Source organism: Pan paniscus, chromosome 8, assembly GCF_029289425.2.
Source record: "Pan paniscus chromosome 8, NHGRI_mPanPan1-v2.0_pri, whole genome shotgun sequence".
Lineage (NCBI taxonomy): Eukaryota > Metazoa > Chordata > Mammalia > Primates > Hominidae > Pan > Pan paniscus.
The window spans coordinates 14,964,153-14,989,576 of NC_073257.2; the positions used below are offsets into that span (position 1 = coordinate 14,964,153).

At 36.3% G+C, this 25,424-nt stretch overlaps 1 long non-coding RNA gene across 1 annotated transcript in view; it reads right to left on the minus strand.

The window, feature by feature from the left end:
• Positions 1-253: 253 nt before the first annotated feature.
• The window catches only part of LOC134731082 (uncharacterized), a 56,450-nt gene continuing 31,279 nt past the window's right edge, over positions 254-25,424 (minus strand). The window contains exons 3-4 of the long non-coding RNA XR_010113149.1: positions 1,289-1,352; positions 254-952 (exon numbers count right to left, since the gene is read on the minus strand). This is a non-coding gene — a long non-coding RNA (uncharacterized LOC134731082). The remainder of the gene's footprint in view (positions 953-1,288; positions 1,353-25,424) is intronic.

The window sequence follows — 25,424 nt, forward strand, 5'->3', positions numbered from 1 at the left end:
AATGGCACCATTTTTTTTTTTTTGGTACTTACAATTAATGTTATTTCTCTCCCATTCTATTTTTATTTCCTTACAGAGTCAATGAAAGCAAAAAGTAGAGGTTTATTAAGCCAACTCAATGGCATTATGCCCCCAGGAAATCCAGTAGGTCAAGTGCTATAAATTATGGCCTTTTACATTGCATGAGTACCATGAAGATAAATGAGGATGCTAATGCATGACACCGAAAGAAGAAAAGGACACATTTCATTCCGAGTTTTTGTTCTACCGTTTATTTTTTATATCTTTGGGTAAAGGTAACATTCCATTACCTACGAGCAAATACTTTATACTACACCTTTAGCTATTTCTCCCATATAAATGACAAAATTGCCAATTCCAGAATATTGACACAAACTTTATAACACTGGACAGTCTTTCTGGCAATCTAAAAAATGAGAAATAAAAGCCCCAAATATTAAATTGATTTTCTGTGCATTTACGTATCACATATTAGAAAAATAAATGGTTATGACAGTCTCTGAAAATCCTCCTCAGTGTTTCTCATACACATTTGTAAATGCTAGTGTGTTTTCTAACTGTATTTACAGCTCTTTCGTGCCCATCTCTCCAATTCTACCAGGTAATGTACTTGGTCTTTTTTTTTTTTCTTTCTTTAACATTGTAAGTTTGTGAAGCAGGATGAAGGGAGTCCAGGTTTCTATTTCTGTACTTGTGCTCCCTAGAAGGAACAGAGTTTGGAGGACTGTAAAAGAAAAGTGGAGGTAAAAGTGTTTCCTCCAGATTGGAAGGAGATGCCTGAGGTGCAAGGGAGGAGCAGCAGGAGTGGTCAGTTGGATCATATCACAGCAGGTGCATTTCACTTTCCTGTAGCCTCATCGTCCTAGCAATGGCTCAGCATTCCAAGCATGGAAGCTGCAGAGGAGAGTAGAGGGACCCTGGATGGGATTTCCTGCAAGAAGAGAGGACACAGCAGTCTCGATGCCTCCACCTACCAGTGCCATGGGAACAACTAAGATGCTGGCACCATGGCATGTCACCAGAGGGGATTACAAGAATGATTGGAACAAAACATTATGAACTTCAGCAAGATTGTGGCTTGAAATACAGATTAAATTACATTATAAAAATATAAATTTAATGTGTATGGCACAATTGCTGTACAGATATTGGATAAGGTGTGGTTGTGATTACTTATTTTTGTAGAATGAGAATGTTTGTACTGTCATTGTCCTAATCATTATGATGAAGAATCTGTTTGGAAACAAGTGAGGTTTGTATTCACAACCTGCATGCCTTTGACTGATGTTTCTCTCCAGGACTCTCACATCAGCTTCATTATCCCTGAACGCCTGTCAGAAGGTGAAGGCTGAGGTCACTATTTGTTTCACCATTTATATTATTTTAATGAAGATCTGAAATAACACCATGACTATCACTATAAAGATAACTCACAAAACAAACAAACAAAATAAATCAGGACATAGAGCATTTTGAACCTTGGGATCAGGTGTGGGAGAATGTTGTGTCTAACAGTGTCAGTCTGAACTTGTTTTTAAGTTCCTAATGTCCAAAGTAATTGAACATGTGTGTGTCAGGGGTCAAGTCCATCACATGGTTAAACTGCGCTAGTGGACTGGGGATATAAATGAAATATGCTTTCACAGTCAAGAACATACCCCATGGCTCCAGCTTTTTTCCCCCTGAATTCTTTTAGATTTCACCTCCAGTCTACAACAAGCCAAGAACTTGTCTCTTCCCTTCTGAAATTTCTTTCAGAATCAGTTTCTATGAAAGCAATAACAGTGCCTGCATACACACACACACACAAACATACACACAGCCCACACACACACGTCAATACACAGGTACACAGTATCACTCACACATAGTCATGTTTCCCGAGGAAAAAAAAGTGAATGCTATATAGTCAAGTAGAAAGAATACTGTTAAAAGGCAAGCAAAAAACTGATTACCTTTTATCTGGGATATTCCTTCTTATATAATATTAACAGTGGGTTCTGAGTCCTTCCCTTCTGCGTCAGTTAGTTAAAATCCTGCTGACTTTATTCCCGTCTAAATTAGTACCATCCACTGGCCATTCTGTGCTTTCAGATTTTTTTAATGTGTATTTTTAATAAAATGATATTTATAATTCAGAACTCAGGTCATTGTGACCCTTTCCTTGCAATCTAAAATAAGATCTATAATTTTGTTTTGGAAGCATGTAGATAAGGCATTAGAAGTAAGGCATTTGTTGTACTGAAACCAAACTCCTAAAAGACACATTCCAGTAGTTACTTCAAATGGTTAGTCCCACCCACCATCCCTCTCCATTTCTCACTCTGATGATTTGCTGAACAGGGGTGACCCTCCCGTCTACCACAGTGAGGCCCTCAGTGGAGAATATCCATGTGTGTGCGTATCCTGAGCCAAATGATCACTAAGAGCCAGTTTCATGACTGTTTCCTAAGAGAATGTTGTCTAAGATTATTTTATTATCTATTACTTAGATACAGCCAAAATTCAGTGTTAAACCTGGAAATATAGTACTAGGAAAATATAGGACTCTTCTCTCAATGCCTAGTAGAAATGCACACACTGCATGTATATTCAAGCAATACATAAGTAAAATCATTCAAACCACTCTTTATATTATTTATGTTTCTGTTTGTTTCCAAAATTGTGAAAATGCGAAATATCAAGCTATTGGCCCAAATTCTACATCTTAACTGAAATGTAGAATTACATCTCAAATAAATATAATTTTATTGGTGGTTATGCCATGACATGCTTATGCACTCTATGCTGGATGTTTAAACTAACCAGATATACATTGTGAAAGTAAATCTTATAATTATTTCCATAATTCTAATATATAATTCTTATCACAAGTACATGATTGCTGGGTCTAAATCAAATAATAATTTTTATGCTCTTGATACCTGCTGGCAAGTTGCTTTCTTAAATGACTAACCAATTTATATTCCTCCAAGATTTCTGTGAGAAAACCTATGATTTTTGGGTCCACTTGACCACTCTGTGGCTTTTCCTATTGTAGTTTTCTATTGAAGGTTATTCTCATTGACTTCTTTTTATTTTATATTTTATGATGCACTCAATGAAAGCTGCTCCACACCAAATGCACAGCTTAATACATTTTATTTAAACAAATACCCGCATAACAACAACTCTGTGGTGCAAACACCACAGAGGTAGGAGGCCACCACCTTTGCGGGCTTTTCCACTGGCATTTTCTACAGTCTCCTTAACATTAACGCAATTTGTGATTTTATAAAAATCTCCTCATTCTCCTTGGTAGCTTTAAGATAAAATAATGCATTTCTAAATAAAATTACACCTGTTTCTTGAATTTCAAACACATACTATTCAAGAATATTTCCTCTCTTTAAAATGTCAATATAATGTACTATATTGATCGATTTTTAAATGTTAGGCAAACTTGATTTTTTGAAATAAATTTAATTTGGTTGTTATGTATTGTACTTTTTGCATATTGCTGAATTTAGTTTGCAAATATTGTGTTCAGAATTTTTGCATCTATAATTATTAGTGAAATTGATAACTTCTATATATTCTTTTGTGTTTTGATACAAAGCTGTTCATTTCTCTATTTTTTTAAGTTTATGGTACATTTGTTTTATTTCTGTAAAATATTTGTTTGAATTTGCTGGTGAATCAAGCTAAACATGGAGTTTTGGGGGGAAAATATTTTTAAAAATATAATGTCTATTTGTTGGAAACAAAATTACTGATATTTCTTATTTCTACTTGCATAATTTAGTAGTTATTTAATTTTCTAAGAATTTGTCTATTTGATCTACATGTTGAAAAGTAATGGCAAAATCTTGCTCATGATATTCTTTGTTTTCTTTTAAAAGTCTGTAGGATTTGTAGTGATGACTCTTTTTTATTTCCTTTCTATGCTCGGCTTCCACGAGTTTAACTGTGTGTATTCTATAGTTTTTAAGAGCAATGTATATATCTAAAGTAAGGTTTTATGTACTAAACATATTTTGCAAATGTTCTATATCCTTGCTAAGATTTTTTTCTTGCCTTTTTCTATCATTTAGACAGGTATGTAATATTTCTCACTCTAATTGTAAATATAATTTTTTGAGATTATAAAACATTTTGCTTAATATGTTATCAGAATAAGTAATGTGGCACATAATAATTTAGAATTATTCTATTTTTCTGATGAGTTGTAATTTTTATTTTTATAATGCATGTCTTTTTAATACAGATAATGTTTTATCTCCTCTATTGGTAGATTTTAATATCAGCTCTCTGGAGATCAGTGTTTTTGCCCTTTTCTTTTGATTTTCTTGCATCTTAATATTTTTAAATATGCTTCTTTTTAACAGTCTATTATTGGGTTTTGCATTTTTTTAAACATCCAGAATAGCCATTTTGAGTTATAATTGAAGGATCGTGTCCATTTTTTAAAATAAACTTTATTTTTTAGAAAAGCTTAGATTTACAGAAGAATTAAGAAGACAGTACAGAAAGTTCTTGTGTACCCCATCCTAAGCATTTCTGTTTTTAACGTCTTATCTCAGTATGATACACTGATACAATTAAAAAATCAGTCTTGATACATTATTAACTAATGTCCAGGCTTTATTCAGATTTATTTAGTTTTTGCACATATGTATTTTCTGTTCAAGATCCTATATGGCAGGCCACATTATATTCCATTGTCATGTCTCTCAATCTCCTCGTGGTTGTGATAGTTTCTTAGACTTTCCTTGTTTCCTCAAAACCTTTACAGTTTTGAGGAGTTCTGATCATGGTTCTAGAACATTCCTCAACTGAGATTTGTCACATATGTTTCTCATGATTAAACTGAGGTTATATGTTCTGACAGGAAGACTAGAGAGGATTAGTGTCATTTTATCACATCGCATCACATATAATATGTGCTATCAACATAACTTAGCACTTCCAATGTCTGCCTGGACTACCTGGCTGAGGTAGCATTTCAGGTTTTTCTGCTGTAAAGATTATTTGTTTCACAATTTCTGTACAGCCTTCTTTAGAAATAGGTTGCTTTATATAGTCCACATTTAAGGAATAGGATGTTACGTCTCAGCTTTTTAGAATAAAGTGTCTATATAAATTATTTAGAATACCAGATTCTTTTTTTCTGGTACTACAAGACGCTCTAGGGTCACCTGATATGTTTCTTGCCCTCTTCCTGGGATATCTAGGTATTTTTTTTGAAGAGCAGCATCAGAACCAAGATCTGGACACTGAGTGAGCTCCTTGCAACTGAGGTGTCCTTGACTTTGAGCCCTTTCACCTGACATAGCAAGAAAAAATATATGTGCACTAACCTGTGACTATGTACATACCTATAATTAGTTCTATGTAAAACTGTCTGTAACAATATTAACATTAACAATATTAAGCTGAAATTTCTATTCTGATCTTACAAACCCTAACCCATAACATGGAGCCTTCTAGACTTTTCCTCTTGCTCATCTGGAACCTCCACTCAAACAGGGGGAAATCAGGTCCCGCCACTCACACCCTTTTATCTAAATGTTTACTAAGTGAGTCAAGGTGGTTCGTGCTGTAGCCTCGGATCCCAGCACTTAGGGAGGCTGAGGTGGAAGGATTGCTTATACCTAGGAGTTCAAGATCAGACTGGGCAACACAGTGAGACCCTGTATCTACAAAAAAAAGAGAAGAGAAAATATTAGCCAGGCATGGTGGTGCATGCCTATAGTCCCAGCTACTTGGGAGGTTGAGGTGGGAGGATTGCTTGAGCCTAAGAGTTCAAGGCTGCTATGATCCATGATTGCACCACTGCAGTCCAGCCCTCTGGGCAACAGAGTGAGAACCTATCTATCTCTAAAATACATACACACATGTTTACTACTGCATTTGCTTTTAATGCAATGACTGATATCTGTAAGATTAAATTTACTGTATTACAACACTTTTTCTATTCTTTACCCTTTCCATTTTTCTCTTTTCTTTCATGTATTTAAATTGATTTAGTTTTATAATTTTTTATTACATAAATGTAAAAATATACAAACATTTATTGCTTTTCAATGGTTGCCCTAGAAATTGCATCACACATCTTAACCTATATTTATTTTATATTAATTGTTACTTTTCTCTTTTTTCCCAGAGCAAGACCCTTCAAACAAAACATTTAAATTATTTCCCTTCCATAATATATGCTACAGTTGTTAGATATCTAATTCTCTCATACACTTTGAAACCGAAAACATTTTAACTCTTGCTATATACTGTTGATATTTGTTTAAATTTATACATGTAAATTGTATTTTTTTATTGATCACTATTTTTCTCTCAAATCTCTAACTATCTGACCATCCCTTCTACTGGAAGAACAACCAACATCCAGTTCAGGAGTCTCAGTGCCAAAGTCTTTGGCTTTCTCTAAACTTATCCTCCCTGAAGAACACAACTATTTTCATTTTGTTTTGTTTCATTTTATACTTATTATTATATTTGTTAGGGTTCTCCAGAGTAATAGAAAAAAGTAGAAGACATATATATCTTCTACATATACATATATAGAAAGAGAGGAAAGTGAGAGACATATATATAGATAGATACACACATAGGCACACACACACATATATATGAAGTGAGAGAGAGAAAGAATTATAATATATAGTATTATAATACCTACATATATAAGGAATTGGCTCATGTGACTATGGAGGCTGGAAAGTCCAAATCTCTGGTGTGAACTGGCAGGTGATAGACCCAGGGAAGGAGAAAGTGCAGTTTCCTTCTGAAGGCCAGAAGCCCAGAGACCCAGGAAAGAGTCGATGTTGTATGCTGGCAAAATTCACTCTTGCTTGGGGGAGGTCAGTCTTTGTTCTACTCGGGCCTTCAGTTGATTGGATGTGGCCCACCCACATTGGGGAGGGCTATCTACCTACTCAAAGTCCACTGACTTAAATGTTAACCTCATCCAAAGACATTTTCATAGAAACATCCAGAATAATATGAAACCACATATCTTAGTACCCCAGGGTCTGGTCAAGTTCACATGTAATATCAACCACAACAAAATATAACATTATTTTTTCTGGAAAGATGATCTTTTTTGCAAGAAATCTATTAGGTTGATGCAAAAGTGATGGTGGTTTTTGCCATTACTTTTAATGTCAAAAATCGCAATCGGTTTTGCATCAACCTAATATTTACCAATAAAAACTTGGAATAGACTCTTTTTTTGATTACTATTGTCAGCAAAATGTAAACTATTTCACAACAATTGAGTGAATACCCAACTGATTTCAATATCTCTAATACTGCCATCATCAGGAAATTTAAAACCGCATTCATTCCTTCTTACAAGTGTAGACCTAAGGAGGGTGCATGCAAAGTAGGCAGAACCCAGGATAATTCAACATAATTTAGGGGCTGCCTGCAGTGAAAGTCATTTTGCACTAAGAACCGACTCTTTTGGGAGTAGCATCTGCTCCTCCAAGCCCTGATGGAAAGCCCTTTCTCCTGCGGACAGCAGCAGTGTGCTGAGTCCATGAGTGACGACGATGAAGGCAGTCCACATCCCTCCCTTCAGGTACATCCTTCCACTGCATTGCTGCCCCAAGCAAGAGAAGAAGGGCGATGACTCCTTTCTGTTGATCTCACCTCTATCTCTACTACACACTCAAAGCACAGGGTTCAACCAACTATCACAACCCGGAAAAAAAAAAAAAAAAAGCAGGTTTTGAATAAGAACATCTTAAAGTCTCGCGCGGGGTGGTATGGGAGTTCCATGCAGAGATAAAGGGAATATGGCAGAGGGGGAATATTGGGAAAATACGTCCCCCACATTGAGGATGGAGGAAATGTTTCTTGTTTTGTTTGTTTTATTTAATCACAGAATCTGGGGCACATCTCTAATAGATTCATTTGTCATTGTAATTCATGACAGCAGGCTTAAGACTTGAAAGAACTCCTCAAATTTACCTTCCTTTATTGTAACCAAACTATTTTTTATAAGACTAATATCTTCAGTGTGAAGCCATGTAAAAGGATGTCTTGGAAACCATATAAAGTGGATTTACTTCCTTGTAGCTTTAGCAAGCCATTCAAAAAAGTAATTGATAAGATTGCGTGAACTAAAGGTTAAAAACAATTGGGATTTTTCAGAATGATATATTCAATTTTGTATGCAACTATTACAATGTATTTATTTTTATCTTTTATATCTCTACTAGTCACTCTGTTCAGAAGGAATTATTTGGTTATCATGCAGCACATATTAAAAGGTACTGTGACTACAAATTCCCTATATATACATCTATATATATAATCAATATATATTCAATTTTTTGTTTTTGAGATGGGGTTCCACTCTTGTGGCCTAGGCTGGAGTGCAATGGCATAATCTAAGCTCACTGAAACCCCCGCCTCCCAGGTTCAAGCGATTCTCCTGCCTCAACCTCCCATGTAGCTGGGATTACAGGCACCCGCCATCATGACCAGCTAGTTTTTGTATTTCTAGTAGAGATGGGGTTTCGCCATGTTGCCCAAGCTAGTCTCGAACTCCTGACCTCAGGTGATCTGCCGGCCTCAGTCTCTCAAAGTGCTGGGATTACAGGCGTGAGCCGCTGTACCCTGCCTATATATTCACTTTAAATATTACGATAATTAAGAAAAGAATAGATTTATATTTCCTACAGAGACTATACTTTTAGTATAGTCTCCACTGCCATTCTGTCAATGCATGCATGCTCAATATTGTATCTGGGAAGTGTTTCACAGTATGGGGTGGTGGAAGCCAGGTTCGTAGCTAGTGTCTATTTTTCATGGGATAAGGACCCTCACCATGCGAGAGCTAAAGTTACCAACTTGGTATCAACTGACTTGAAATCTTGGAATTTTACAACTGTATTCACATTCAGGTGCCAGGCTAGAGCTGGCCCCAGCACAGCACTGGTATCTTTCTCCCTACCTGAATCTCTGTCCAGATATTGTCCTTTGCCTTTCTGTCCTTTCATTACATTAACTAATTAATTAATTGTGAAAACCAGACTCTTCTGAAGAACTCCACAATGTAGCTGGAAAATAATACTGACCTGTATGAAACAGAGACTGAAGTTGTAAGAGTTAGACAAAAGAAGAGAATATGAAATATGGAAAGTCAGTGCAATTGATAATAGCAGCGATATGATTCACCATTTCTAGGGCTCCTTCCTGGCACAGTGCCAAGTGCCCTACTCTTCTTACCTCATTTAATCCTCAAAACAGTCCTAACAGAATCATTCTATTATCAGACCTACTTTGCAGTTAAGAAAACTGATGCTTAGTAAAGTGAAGTAACTTTTCCAAGCTCACACATGGCAAATCCATTTACTTTCAAATGTCTTATACAGGTGAGAACTTCTTTGACTTTACAGATGGGTGAGGTAACTGTGGTTGAAATAGCCTGAGAAGAATATGTGGATAAGAAGGGCCTTGGATTATGAGTGAGACTTGAAATTCAAAATAAGTACAGTTGACCCTCGAACAGCGTGGGCATTAGGGGCGCTGCGCCAATCCCCTGCACAGTCAAAAGTCTGAATATAACACTGGAGTCCCCAAAACCGAACTACAAACAGCTACTGTTCATGTTACTGCTAACATAAACAGTTGACTAACACGTGTTGTATATTAAATGTCTCATATGCAGTATTCTTACAATATGGTAAGCTAGAGAAAAGAAAAGGTAATTAAGAAAATCATAAGGAAGAGAAAATATATTTGCTATTCATTAACTGGTAGTGAAACCTCATGAAAGTCTTCATTCTTGTCTTCACGTGGAGCAAGCAGAGGAGGAAAAGGAGAGGCTGGTTTCGCTGTTTCAGAGGTGGCAGAGGTGGAAGAGGTGGAGGGGGAAGAGGAGAGGCAGGCACACTCAGGATAATTTCCATTGGAAAAAAAAGGATAAGTGGACCCTCAAAGTTCAAACCCATATTGTTCAAGAGTCAACTTTATATACAATTAAGAGAGAAAGAAATGTCTCTTATTACATAAGTATTATATTGACAGTCTTTCTATTACTTTTTTACAATAACTATATCATTATCCTCATTTTAGAAAAGAAGTTAAATAATTAATCCAATGTTAAATAATTATGTTGTTAAGCTGTGACTTCAGATTCTTAGTGAAGGTTAAACATGTGTTCTAAACACCATGCCTCCACTCCTGGTAGCTCTCTCTGGGGTCCAAGACAAACAGGCTTTCTTACCCATGACATAAGTTCACAAGTTTCACATCATTTTGCTAGAGCACTTTCAGAGATCAAGTATTGCTGTACTTACTGTCAGCTCCCTATAGCCTTTTTAAAAAATTCACTTCAAACCAACAGTTTCTTGGAAGAAAAGAGTCAGAAACTCAGGGAAGCAGGTGAACAGAGAGTAAAAGGACAACAGAAGTTCCAGAGAAATTGAGCAACAGGCCCAGGGTCACACAGGTGGTAAATCACAGAGCACAGATAGGAACTCCTGCACCACAACAGCATTAATTCTCTTAACCACCATACTGTTTTGTACCTCAAAAATTCTATGTGTAATTTCACTAAGTTTAAATGTCACATGTCTGAATTAGCAAAATGTCGCCAAAAGTAATTGAAATGTATTTCTCGCCTTCATCTTCAATATTTACTTCTTATTCCCAACTGTTTCTTTCCAACTTACTTTCCTCTAACGTTCCAACAAACACACAAAAACAGTGCAAAATTTGTTTTTTTTAAAAGTAAAATAAAACAGGGAGAGAGTTTCTCTCCCTGTTGCAGAAGGAAGAGAAAAGTAATTGCCAGGAGAAGTATGTTTAGGTAAGAAAAAGATAAAAATTTGGCGCCTTAGCTCCCGTGTGGGTAGAGCAGCAGCGCAAGAGAGCTTTGTTATACACCGAAGTCCAGGTGAGAGTGCCACAGCTGTCTTGCTAATGCACCTGCAGGATCAGGGAAGATACAGAGACATACTCACAAGCCATGAGCTGCTAAGCAATCGGGAACCCTGCAGAGGAAGCCCTTTCAAATGGGAAGTCAACTGCCAAATGATCAGGAGGTGTGAAAGGAAGAACCAATCACAAAAGAAAAACAGAAGGCAACCTTCCACCTGTACCAACAGGTAGCCCACACATTTCATCCGACTTCAACTGGAATCACACAAAGCTGCCGAGGGAAGGAGAGCAAATATATTTGTTAAAATGTCATTTTCCTTAGCTGCAAAAAATTGGAAATAGAGTTGAACGTATTTCCTCTATCACTCCCTCTTGAAATTGTCTGATTTTCTCATTATAATTTGTTACAGATGCTGCTTTAGATCTCTGCATAGAAATGTGCAATTTCTTTATGTATTTCATGATACCATCTTTTGAAATAAAAAGGAAAATGCTCTATACTCTCTATCTGAAGTGAACCATTTTTTGCCTGTGCAATGCTAACGGCGGGAAGCATGCATAAGAAGAGCATTGGGCATTTTGAAATAAAATGCACCTAGCCTTGAAAACTGTGTTCATCCATTTCACAAGTGCCAGACTGGGCTGATTACTGGGGATTGGCTGGGAAATGCCACCATAACTATTCTTTGTTTTCATGGGAGCTTGGAGACTAGCAGGAAAGACATACTTTAAAGAAGTAATTGCAACCCACTGTACAGAAAGCGTGCTGACAGGGGCCCATGTGGTAATTCGGGAGCAAGAAACAAACAGCCCACTGGCATGTGGATGCCGTGGGAGGAGAGGCACCCTGAGGAGGGGGCACGCACTCTGAAACTCCTCCATTAACTGCATGGAAGCAGAGCCAGGGTGGCCTCCGCAGAGGGATGATACGTGGGAAACAAGGAGAAATTAAGGCAGGGTTGAAGAGGTTATGAATTTTTTCCCAAGAGAAAGAAGCAGGAAATTTGTGAAGGAATTTAAGCACAAAAATGATTTAAAATTTCTATGGAAAGATTTTGACAGTTATGTGGAGAATATACTAGGATAGATCCTAGGAGACCAGCTAGAAGCGTGGAAGTGCTTCAGATAAGAAGTGAAAATAAATTGGACTGGGAGAGGGACAGTAAGATTGGACAGAAGTGAATCACTTTTAAATTAAGATTTAATAAAAACCATGAATATAAAGAATCTGCATAGTACTAAGTCAACAAATGTTTCCCTCTTGATAAATAGCAACTTAGATATATTAATACTAACGGCTAATAAATTTTGAGCAAATAGTCTATGCCAGGTATTGTACTAAACAATATTGCATGTTTGGGTTTAACTTCACTATTACATATTATACAAATAAGAAACTCTTCCTTGGGGTGGGTAGGTAAAATGTCCTATTCAACTCAGCTTGTAACGTGGAAAGGAGCTTGAGTAGGATCCACACATCCTTGAGCTTCCATGCCACATCTATTCTCCCCAAACTCTGGGTGCTCCTCCAATTCCTCAGGCAGCTCAGTAAGTTATTCAGAGTGATTCTGAATAACCAAGATAGTATTTATTGCTTACATTATTTCTATTTAAAATATCATTTCAAATCAATAGTTGTTAGAATAAACAATGTCTAAACATACTACCCTGTCTGTATTCAAATATTTAAAAACATTATCAGTTGAAAGAAAAAGATATTGTTCATAATGAGGCTCCAGCTGGTTAAGTCTATGTGTAATAAAAGGAAGTACAGAAAAAGAGTGGAAATTTTCATTTTTTTGGTAACATCTAATTTATCGATGAGTTTTTTTGTTATTTTGTGGTTTTGGTATATCTTTTAAATTTACTTGATCCAAGATCAGAAAGATTTGCTCTATATGCTCTCTTCTAGGAGTTTTATAGTTTGAGCTCCTATATTTAGCTATGTGGTCCATTTCAAGTTCATTTGTGTATGTAGTGTGAGGTAGGGGTCCACAGTCATTCTTTTGCATACAATGTTCAGTTCTCCCAACACCACTGGTTGGAAAGATTAACTTTAACCAGTGAATCATCTTGGTACCCTGGTCAAAAATTAATTGACCTTCAATATAAGGATTCATTCATGGATTCTCAATTCTATTCATTGATCTTCTATATTTCTATCCTTAGCTAGTATAACACTGTTGCAATTATTGTGTCTTTGTAGTAAGTTTTGATATAGAAAATTACAAGTCACCCAATTTTGTTCTTTTTCTTCAAGAATGTTTTGGCTGTTCAATGTTCCTTGCATTTCTATATACTTTTTAATATCAATTTGTCAATTTCTGCAAAATAGGTAACCAGAATTTTGATAGAGATTTTGTTCAATCTGCACATCAATTTCAGTTCCATGTATTGTCTTTCTATTCATGTGCATGATATGCCATTTTGTTTACTTAGAAGTTTCTTACATTCTTTGAACAATGTTGTTGAGCTTTCAGTATACAAGCCTTATACTTCTTTCATTGAATTTATTTCTAAGTACTTTATTCTAATGCTATTTTAAATGAAGTCATTTTCTTAATTGTATTTTTGTATTATTCATTGCTAGTGTATAGAAATACCATTGATATTTGTATATTGATGCTTCTTGCTGCATTGCTGAACTCTTTTATTAGTTCTAATGGTTTTTATGGGATTCCTGAGAATCTTCATTGTACAAGTTCATGTCATATGCAAGGAGAGTTTTACTGCTATTTTTTCAATGTAGATGACTTTATTTATTTTCTTGCTTAATCTCCCTGCCTAGAACGTCCTACACAATGTTGAATTGAAATAGGGAGACTGGAAATCTTGTCTTTTTTAATTGTCTTAAGAAAAAAAATCATCCATAATAATCTATTATGTGTGATGTAAGCTGTGGGTTTTCTGAACATATCCTTTATAAGGTTGAAAGGTTTCCTTTTATTTCTAGTTTGCTGAATGTTTACATCATGAATGAGTGGTGAATCATTCCAAATGATTTTTCTTCATGAATTGAGATAATCCTGTGATTTACTTCTTTACTGTAGCAGCATTGCCTAACGTATTTATTGATTTTTTTGTAATTCAAACCAACTTTTCACTCCTGATGTATATCGTACTTGGTCATGGTATACAATCTTTTATAATTGTATGTTGTCGGATTCAGTTTGAGGACTTTTGTATCTATTGATCCTAAGAGACATTGTTCTGCAGTATTACGTTCTCATGATGGCTTTAGCTGGGTTTTTGTCATAAAGTAATACTGGCATCAGAAAATAAGTTGAAAAGTCCTGTCAACTCTATTATTTGGAAAAATTGAGAAGGAATAGTGTTAATTCTTTATTGTATGTTTGGTAGAATTTACCACTGAGACCACTTGGAACTTAGATTTGTGTATGTGTAAAATGATTTTATTTACTAATTCCATCTTTTCACTTGTTATGATTTTTTCAGATTTTCTGTTTCTTCTTGAGCCAGTTTCAATAGTTTGGGTCTTTCTGGAAATTTGTTCTTCCTGAGAATATACCTAGCTTTTTGAAAGAGAGCTTTTCATAATATTCCCTTATATATTTTTTAAAATTTCTGTAATGTCTGTAGTGATGTTCCCTTTTCCATTCTTGGTTATGGAAATATGAGTCTTTTTTTCTTGTCAGTATAATTACATTTTGTCCATTAAAAAAATCCTTCAAAATACCCTTTTGGTTTTGTTAACTTTTTTTTTTTTCCTATTTCCTATTTCATTTAGTCAGCTGTAATCACTATTATTTCCTTCTTTCTGCTTGCTTTTCATTTAGATTGCTCTTGTTTTCTAGTTTCTTAAGGTAACTAGATGAGCGTCTGGGTCCTTCTTTTCCCTGGGTCTTTCCTAGGAACATACACAAACTTGCACATGCATACAACCTTCTACTTCCCAAATAATATGTGTCAGATATTCATTAGGTTATTGGCATGAAATGTTTTTTTTTTAATGTAGCTGTTTACAGCTCTACATTTTCATTTAAACACTGCTTTAGCTGCTTAATGTAGGTTTGCATATGTCATGCTTTTGTTTTTATGCACTTTGAAGTATTTCATAATTTATCTGGTGACTTCTTCTATGATCTCTTGCTTATTTAGGAGTCTGTGGTTTATTTTTTACATAGTTGTGGGTTTTGCAAATTTCCTTCTGTAGTTTATGTCTGATTTTGTTTCTCTGTGATCAGCAAACATACTTTGTGTGATACTCATTCCTTTAAATTTATGAAGTCCTGTTTTATGACATATTGTATATTTATTCAGGAGAATGTTTCCTGTGTACTTCAAAAGAATGAAAATTCTGCCTTTCGTGGTAGAGTGTCATGGAAATGTCTCTTAGACAGAACTGGTTTTTAATGTTCAAATCTTCTACATTCTTATTAATTTTCTGCCCAGTTATTTTATTCATTATTGAGTTTTTAAGTCTCTATTATTGTTAAATTTTGTATTGGTTCCTAAAATTCTTTCCATTTTGTTTCATATATTTCGGAGTTCCTTTGTTAAGTAAATACTGTTCATAATTGTTATAATTTTCTGATGCATTGATCCTGAAAGATACATGATATCCTTCTTTATCACATCTAAAATTTTTGTCTTAAAATCTGTTTTGCCAAATATTAGGATTAGCTGCCAGAGCTATCTTTTGGTTACAAGGTTTATTGTGTTATCACTTCCATCCTTTTATTTTTAACCTATTTCTCTCTTTGAATTTATACTGTATTTTTTATAGACTGTATATAGTTGGATTAAAATTTTACTCTTTTTTCCATTTTCTGCCATTTATTTGCATAATTAATTCATTCGCATTTAATATAACTACTGACATGAGAGAATTTGTATCTGCCATTGTACTATTTTTTATTTTTCTTAGTGACTTTGTTGTTGTTGCATTGTTCTTTTACTCCTTGATTACAGAATTCTTTTGTACTAAATATATATTTTCTAGTGCTCCTTTTTATTTCCTCATAGTTTCTTTTACTGTATTTCACCCAGGTTTCCAATCAGCATTTTAACTTAACACAGTCTAGTTCTGATTAACATTATATTAATTTCAACGGTTTTCAAAAACTGTTCTTTAATATACCTCTGTTCTCATCCTTTGCTTTTGTGTTCTTTTTGTCATCCAAATTACATATTTATACATTATATCTCCAACAACACCGTAGTATGATTATTACTTTATGCAATTGTCTTTTAAACAGATAGAAGGCTTTCCTGAAAATTGGACTTTTGTAAGACTGTATTGTAACAATTCTTCATATTCCTCCCCAAAATTTGTTTTATTGTTAGGAGTTTTGTTTGCCTTTTGATTTTGTGTTTCTTGTTGATGACTTTGTGTTTATTTACTTTTCTGAAATAATTTTGTAGCTTTTATGTTCCCAAGAGTGTGCCATTAATGTTTCTGGCCAAATGTTTGTTTTTTTTAAGTTGTCCATTTTTATTTTTAAGTCTGGCTTCCCAGGGTTCACCTGGTTTAGTATAATTAAGTAGTCCTCCAAAGATTGATCAGAACATTTTCTTAAACATCTCCACTGTTTGTCTTCTACCTTTGGCCAAGAGGATCTGTGTGGCAAGGTATACCTCAAGCATCAGAAGGATTACGAGACAGACTTTGCTTTCATAACTGCTTGGCCAGAGCCTCACGGTGAGCCAGAGAAGAGTGTCTGAGTCCTTCTCCTCCCTAGGTCTTTCCTCGGCACATACACAAACTTGCACAAACACACAGCCTTCTAGTTCCCAAAGAATGTGCCTCAGATGTTCAAAGCTCTCTATGCTCACATAGTTCTCCAAGAATTAAAAAAAATCCAGCCAAGTTCTGGATTGTCCCAACTGAAATGACAGCCTCATGCAGCTGCAATATGGTGAGCAGCTTGCCACTGTATTGGTAACACTCTAGGATTAAGGTCTTTTTATTCACGGAACTTAGCTCTGAGTCTGATAAAATAACCAGAAAGTACTAACAAATCTGAGTCTCAGCTGATTATGAATGTGAAATAAAGCAAACATCAAACAAATGGCACACATCTTTTATTACAGCTCTTCTGTATTATGAGACTAATTCACATTCTCATAATTTTTGTTGCTCTCTGTTTGCTCTGCTTTTATGAACTCTATATGTTTATCATATGTTTTATTATCTCTTGCGCTTGTTGCATACGATAGAAGATAATTGCTTTATAAAAAAAAACACACAGGCTTGTAATTGATACAAAAATATCTGCTGACCTGGTAAAAGAAAGAAAGGCAGAATTAGGACACAGATAGGCAAGCTGTTGCGGTCGTCTCACAGCTGCTTTTTCTTTTTTTTACTGTCAGTCTCACCTACTTTTTCATTTTTCAAAACTTTCCTTATACTTTAAAGCATATTTTGATGGCTTTCGATTGTTATCTTTTACGTAATTCTTTCACAACAATTGTCTTTAAAATTTATATTATCACCAAATGCTTAAATGGAAGAAAGCCTTTTACTCCTGAAATGATGGTGAGTAACTTTGATTTTGCATAATTCACCAGCTATTGTGGTTGTAATATTGTAATGAATGTGAGGTTTACTAATGGCCAAACAGCTGAACAGCTTCATCATCTCACTTTCTAAGACTGCATTTTAGATGACTCAGGTTGTGTCACTTAGAGGCTGCTGTGCCATGTGCTATTTGGAGGTGAAAGCTTGGGAACAATTAAAAAGCAAAAGAATACCTTTTGGATCCTTTTGTTCTCCCGTTGTGTCCCATTCTAATTCAAAGCATACACATGGTCCTGTAATGAATGTCCTTGTTCTAAAATTGCTCTCATTAATTTTCCATCTCTCTGTTTCCCTTTGAATGACTCATTGTACTACAGGAAAATTTTTACTCATGGTGCCTGTCAAAGTCTGCTTACCAACCCTCCTCTCATAACTCAGATGTATGTATTACTTATACAGAAACAAGTAAACTTAGCCTCAATCAAAACTGCTGTCTTCTCAGGACACCATATTAACTTCTGTTCCCACATCTTGGATGGTGCTTTTCCTCTATCCTGGAAATTAATCTTACCTATCAAAGAAAGAGTACTTAAAGTTCAAGTCAAGCCTCACAGAGGAAGAGTCTATCATATTTTACCAAACACATCTGCCTCTTTATCTTAAATTTTTTTAAAAATATTTAATTTACCTATTCAGTAGGATTATTATTTCTAATTCTTAATTTGGAATTACCAAGTCATTTGTGAGTTGAAGCTATCTTAGATTTACACCAGTTCATTTTCTAGGTTGGTACTATTTAAAACTGCTCATCACATTAAAAGATATAACTCACATATGTTATATTAAATGAAATCATGATGCTCTATAACATTTTTGTTTCTTTAAATACAGTTTTATTTTAGAATAGTTGTTTTAGTTATAGAACTATTGTGAAGAAAAAGCATCCATGTAATCTACACCCATTTTCCCTTACTGATAGAGTGTATTAGCATGACATATTTCCCGCAATTAATGAACCAGTATCGATACAGCCTCATTAACTGAATTCTGCACATTATTCAGATTTTCTCAGATTTCTACATAATATCTCTTTTCTGTTCCATAATCCCAAGAATATCACATTCCATTTAATTGTCATGGCTCCTAGTCTCTGATTGGCTACAATGGTTTCTCAGTCTTTCCTTGTTTTGAAAGGCCATGATAATTATGAGCAGTTGTGGCTAGATTTTGCAGAATGTAGCTGATATTTTTCTCACAATCAGATTATGTGTGTTTTGTAGGAAGATGGCAGAGATAAGGCACTCCTCTTGTGACACCACCATGAAGTCACTGTTGATGTTGAACTTGATTACCTGGCAGAGGTCCTGTTTGTCAAGCTTTTCCCCTGCAGGGTTATTCATTTTTCCCCCTTTCAATACTGAGCTCTTTGGGAAGAAGCCACTGTCCACAGCCACAGGTAATTATACTTCACCTCCTTGACAGTGGGGTATCAAATAATATGTGGAATTCTTCTGCAAAGAAGATTTGTCTCTTCTCCATTTACTTATTCTTCTTATTTATATAAGTGTGGATTTATATATATTAATTTTATATTTTGCATTAAAATTCAATCATACTAATGCATATATTTTGTTGTTCAAGTTGTTCAAGCTTTGCCCATTGAGATATTCTTGGTTAACTCTTGTGACCCTTTGACACACCCCATCACTGTGTGTGTGTGTGTATGTGTGTGTGCATGTGTAGCACTTTTCTACTTTCTGATATTACCAGATGCTCTAGACTTGTCTTGTACATTTCCTACCCTGGTCCTAGAATCAGCCATTTTGCCAGTAAGTCATGTTATGCAGAATGGAATTAGAAACCATATTTTAAGACTTAGTGTGCTCATTGCTACTGGGAAATCATTACTTCTAGATTCTCTTGGCAGACAGAGAAAAAGAAGACATGTGTAAATAGACTTATCTATAAATATTTCTGGATATAATCATTTGTATCTGTAGTAAGATAAACATGCATTTGTAGTAATGTCTCTAAGTCTAATCTGTTTCAACCTGGGTCACTCTAGCTTCCTCTCCTCGCTTATCTGTAATCTCCTCACTCTAATAGTGGGAAAAGTGGCCCCTGTCATCCACCATTCATTTAGTTAATTGTTCAATTCCAGTGAACATGTAGAGTGGTTTCAGAATTTGTCAACTTGTTTCCTGTAGGTAAAAACTTTATCAATTAAAAGATCTTTTTTTTTAATGTACAATTCCTTTAGCCTTTAGTCTTGCATCCCACTCATCTCCAAATCATTCAGCTCAACATTTCCATGCGACCTTCCTTAGCAAGATGGTCTCCTTTGTTGATGATGCAGTTATATATTTTTGTCACATTCTGTTTTTTATCCTGAGATCTCCCAACCGCCTAAATATCCATTTAAAAATGCATACTTAAGGTTTTCTCTTTGTGCTCTAAAGATCTGAGTTTTGACAAGTGCATTCTGTCATACCTCTACCATTGCAGTATCAGAGAGCAGTTTGACCACCCTGAGAATATCCTGCATGCTTTCCCTGTTCACTCATCATCCCACAGAAACCTGACGTCCAATGACCTTTTTACCATCCTTATGGTATTATTTTCCAAAATGTCCTATCAAGGGGCTCAGAAAGAGATGGTGCTATTTCAGACTAGTGACTTTCACTCAGAAATTTGCATTAAAGAGTATTCATATGTCTGCATAGCTTGACAGTTTATTTTTATTCCTGTGTAGTAGTTCCTCTTACACCACTACTTAATTATCCACTTCACAGTTTGTTTAGTTATTATCCTACTGAAGGACATCTTGTTTGACACTAGTTTTTGATGATTATAAATAATGATGCAATAAGTATTTGCGTGCAGGCTTTTGTGTAGACACACTTCTTCAAATCAGTTGGCTGAAACCTTGGAAGATGATTGGTGTTCATATGTTGCACCAATAGTAAAAGTAAGCTTTGTACAAATTTTCCAAAGTTTTCCAAACTGAATATACCATTTTTTTCCTTCCACCAGAAATTAATGAGAATTTATGTTGCTCCAAATCCTCTCCAGCAATCGTATTGTCAGTCTTGGCAATTTAGCCATTCCAATAGGTGTGTGGTGAACTATTGCTGTTTAATTTGCATTTCCTAAATAACACATTATGTTGAACATCTTTTCATATGCTTATTTGCCACCTCTCTATCTTTCTATCTTTGGTGAGGTGTTCAGATTTTTTGCTCATTTTTATATTAGAATTTTTTTAACTGCTGGGTTTTAAGTCTTTGTACATTTTACATTTTTACATACAAATCTATCACATAAATGTTTTGCAAATATTTCATCCAACTCTAAAGCTTGTCTTATCATTTTCTTAACAATGCCTTCCACAGAGTATAAGTTTTCAATTTTAATAGTGTACATTCAAATTTTTTAATAGGTCACTAATTTGGTATTTTATCTAAAAACTCATTCTCATAGGATATAGGAATATAACATTTTTACATCTGTCCTTTTACCTTATCGAGAGAGATAGAACAGATCCAATTCTTCTTCTACGAACCAGCCTTAAGGTAGAAACAGTAAGACATCATGGTTCCCGCCTCACTGTTTTATTAGTTTGCTGCAAAAGTTAATCGTGGTTTTTGTCATTACTTTTAATAGCAAAAATCAATCCTTTTTATCCTTATTTTTTTATGTATGAAATGAGTTTCCTGGCTCCCATAGATCCTACTGTTTCCTCCAACCCTCTTAACACTATCTAAAGTCCAGGTTCCATCTCCTAGTGAGAATACTTTACAGGAGACTGTGAAACCCAAAAGGAGTGAATGTTGATGGGGGTCGGTCCTGACCCTTCCCAGTGAGGAAGTGACCACCCCTACTGTTAAGATCATGTTAAGATCATTGACTCCTCAATGCTCTCCTGTGTTGTTCTCCAAGAATTTCTCTGAGCTGAGCTGTTTGCCCTGCTTATGCCCCCACCACAAAGGCAGCTGTATCCAATGGGTACCTTGTCCTGTGGTCTTGGGACAACTCGAGAGGTCCATGCCAGCCGACTTCGTCACATTCAACTTGTTCTTTCACTTGGATCTGCTTTCCTCCCTCCTTTTCAAGTTTGTTCCTTAGAATACTCCCTGGCACATGTCCTCCAAGTAAATCACTGCTTCAGAGTCTGCTTCTTTTTTTTTTTTTTTTTTTTTTTTTGAGATAGAGTCTCGCTCTGTCGCCCAGGCTGGAGTACAGTGGCATGATCTTGCCTCACAGCAACTTCCGCCTCCCAGGTTCCAGTGATTCTCATGCCTCGGCCTCCCGTGTAGCTGGGATTACAGGCACCTGCCCCCACGCCCAGCTAGGTTTTTGTATTTTTAGTAGACACGGGTTTTCATCATGTTGTCCAGGCAGGTCTTGAACTCCTGACCTCAAGTGATCTGGCCGCCTCGGCCTCCCAGAGTGCTGGGATTATGGGCATGAGCCACCATGCCCAGCCCAGAGTCTATTTCTTATGACGCATCCACACGACCATGAAAAGCACAAAAATACACCGAAGAGTGAACTGCCATCATGAACTGCTCCTGGCTGCACATACAATGTGCTTGTCACAAACACTACAGTTCTGCTCTCAATAAACTCACATTCTACTGAGAAGGCTGCATAACCACACAAAAATGAGTACAGTTAGAATAAGAACAGAAAACCATGCAACATAGGGAGAAATTACGATATAGTGGCTTAAAAGCAGGCATTTTGGCCATTTAAGTTAATTCAACTTATTCTTATTTTAATTAGATTTAAACACATGTTGAAGTTTGTGCTTTAGTACAGAGATCAGTCATTGTCAGAACTCTCAAAGTTCTTAAATTACGTATATATGGATTTTATCTGATGAGAACAAAGTAATGCACTAGTAGGTAACACCATGGCTTTCTCAAATCTCGTCAATCTCACTTTTTCTTCCATCAAAGGTTGAGGTATCAAATTCTGCGGGGATGCTGAGTTGTTCACACATAGATAACCAGGCAGCATTCACCTTGAGTCCACCGGCCCCTACCCTGGGGCCTCTATCATGACCCTGAGGAGTGGTTCACCTGTGGGGATTATTTTATATTTAGACCTGAAATTCTGGCTCAGCCAAGGAGCTTTGACCAATGGGGGATGGGAGGCATTGGATAAATAGTTTACCCTTCTTTCATGCATGCACCATCCTGAGGCACCTGCCAGGTCATCTATGGAAGTGAGCACGTAGTCACACATAGCCCCTTAGGGGAGCATCCCTGTCCTAGCCCTCCCTCATTACCTGAGTCTCCTTCCTGGCCTGTTCCCCTTGCTCCCTGGATCTCATTCTTGAATGTGTTATTTGCACTGAGCTAGTGTCTCAGGTTTACGTTCGTCATGAGGAACTCGACTAAGCAACGTGTTACAAATTACAGGAATCAAGGAAGCTTCCTGAAAAGTCTTGGTCAAAAGGATATTTCACACATGGAGAGATGCATACATAATGCAACTTCCACTCACCTCTTCATCCCTGGCTCCCTCACTGCCCCTGGGACTCTGTTATTCTGTTGGTGAAATAAAAAAAAGAAAAGGAAAAAACCTTGCTTGTTTTTTACCTTTTGTTTTGGTTTTGCTTTTTACCATCGAAGACCTGTTTTGTAAGGAGCATCAACCCCACATAATTCATCTGTTGTAATCATATATTTATCACAGCAATGCTGCCTTTCCTCTTGATAACTTGTTTGTATTTCCTCTTTTTCCCCTCCTGCTGCTATTTTATTTTCTATAAAAGCAAGAGTGTTAGTGTTTTTATTTTTTTGAATTTGTTTTTTTCTTATGAGGTTCTGTTTTTATTTTCTTTTCTCTGCTGGAGCAAGTAGATCATCTCTGTTCTGCCGGACTAATTCCAAGCTGTCATTCTCTCTACCTCCAGCAGGTACCTCCTGCCAAGCCAAGAGCTGAGAAATCAAATTTTCTCAGCCATTGATTAGACCCAATTAACTATGGAGATCAGTATCGGTTATGAAGATGGCTGAAATGAATGGAATAGGTTAGTTGTGGACCAGTCTTCCAGCACATATAGACACAGATGAAACTGAAATAAAGTTTGATATTATTTGAGCTGGTTAAATGCTCTGAATGAGCAAAAGAAGTGTAAAGAGTTTCTATCCTTTTCTTGTCATAATACTATCATTTTATAACTATAGAATTCACACATGAGAGATTCAGAATTAAATGTTCTTATATGTGATGATTGGGTTAAAAGGAAATCATTACATACAAGAAATACCATGTTCAAATAAAAATTACAATTCAGAAAAATCTTTGGAAAGACACTTGTATTAAGGGCTACCATTCACTGGGGAATATCCACGTTACAGGCAATGAATACATGGCAAGAGATATAGAGATGAGACATATGGATAGAAATATAGATGTAGATATAGATATGTCCTCATTTATATCTATTTTGCAAAACTTTTTCTTACCTAACATGTTCAAATACAGAATATGATTATTGTCCATTTTGCCATTGAGGAAATTGAAAAGACATAAGGAAGAGGAGTTGAGTAACACATTGAAATTCCTTGGCTTAACTCACAGCAGAACACACTGAAATTCCTCGGCTTAATTCACAGCAGACTCACATGTGAACCCAGGCTTATGACCTCAGCACCAATTCACTGTAGCTTTCCAACTTTTAAGTAATATTATCCACTTCTTCAGTGACTAATGTTAACTGTTTTATGTGCTTTAATTCTATGAAGAAGGATATTCCAAGGTAAACATTATCTCACCATTTGACACATAAGGTACCTGAAGCTCTAAGATGCTAAGTCACTATCATGATCCTTCAGATGATGGATAAAGGAGGTGGCCCCTGCACCAGGCATGTCTCGCATTGCAGCCTGGAGTCTAAACTGTTCCACTCTGCTGCTGCTGTGCAATGCAGTACCAGTGTGCCCTCAGCCTCAGCCTCCCTCCATCTGTCTTGCCCTGGGAAGGCCGGATGTTGCTTCAGAGCCACCTGCATCTGCCCTTGTTATCCCCAAAGCTGGATGCTGAGCATTCTAGCCTTTCATCTGTCCAACATCAGTGAATTTTGTGTATGATCTTTCTGTGTTGTTCTTAGAGCAGATAAGTGCACGTGTTCCCTGGTGACAGGAGGCAGCACTAAGTCTCTTTTGGAAGAGACATTTCTCCTAGGAGTCGAGCTGACAATCCCAAGAACTATGCTAAGTAACAATACATCTGTGTGTGTGGTGGCCAAAGTGACTCCAAAGAAGGAGCTGTGTGTGTCACTGTCACAGTCGTGTTGAAAGCATATTGAGACAGCTGTGTTCAGATGAGAGGGTTTTCAGGTGTGGCTGCCGTGGCCAATGGCCTTTGTTCTCTACATATTTAGAAAGTGATGCCCTGAGTTAGAGTTGATGGGAGAACATTACACTTGACTTGCAAATGAACTAGACAACTTTGAGAAGCAGGTTGAGGCAGAAGGAAGAGATGATTCTTTAAACACAGAAGACTGATTATTAAGGCCAGATCCAGCTGTATGTCACGTGGAGAGATAAGCATTCTTTTCATGTTCCTCTGTTAATCTTTCTCAGACAAAGCATAGTCACTGCTGCCCCTGAAGCCACACTCTCTCTTGGGCACATTTCCTTCAATCCTGGGGGTACCAAGGTGTTAATAAATTATTATGTTTGATATTTATCCCTCCTACATGGCAGGTTTGTATTTGAACTAGGAGCTTCCAGAAAACAGAAAACAACTTGCTCAACAAATAAGAAGTGGATGTCTCCTATGAACTGAGCCCTCTCCTGATGCTGGGGAGGAGCTGTTGAGTGGCCCAAGCAGAATAGTCCCTAATAGTAAGGAGTTGATATTCTGCTGTAAACACTAAGCATTGAGGGTAAAGAAACCTCCTCAAGCAGGGAGGTAAAGATAATTTTATAAGTACAAGATCCTCAAATCATTCCTTGAAACTGTTTGCCTTTCATGCCCATGTAGACCTGGCCATAAGATTTATTTAAATACATTA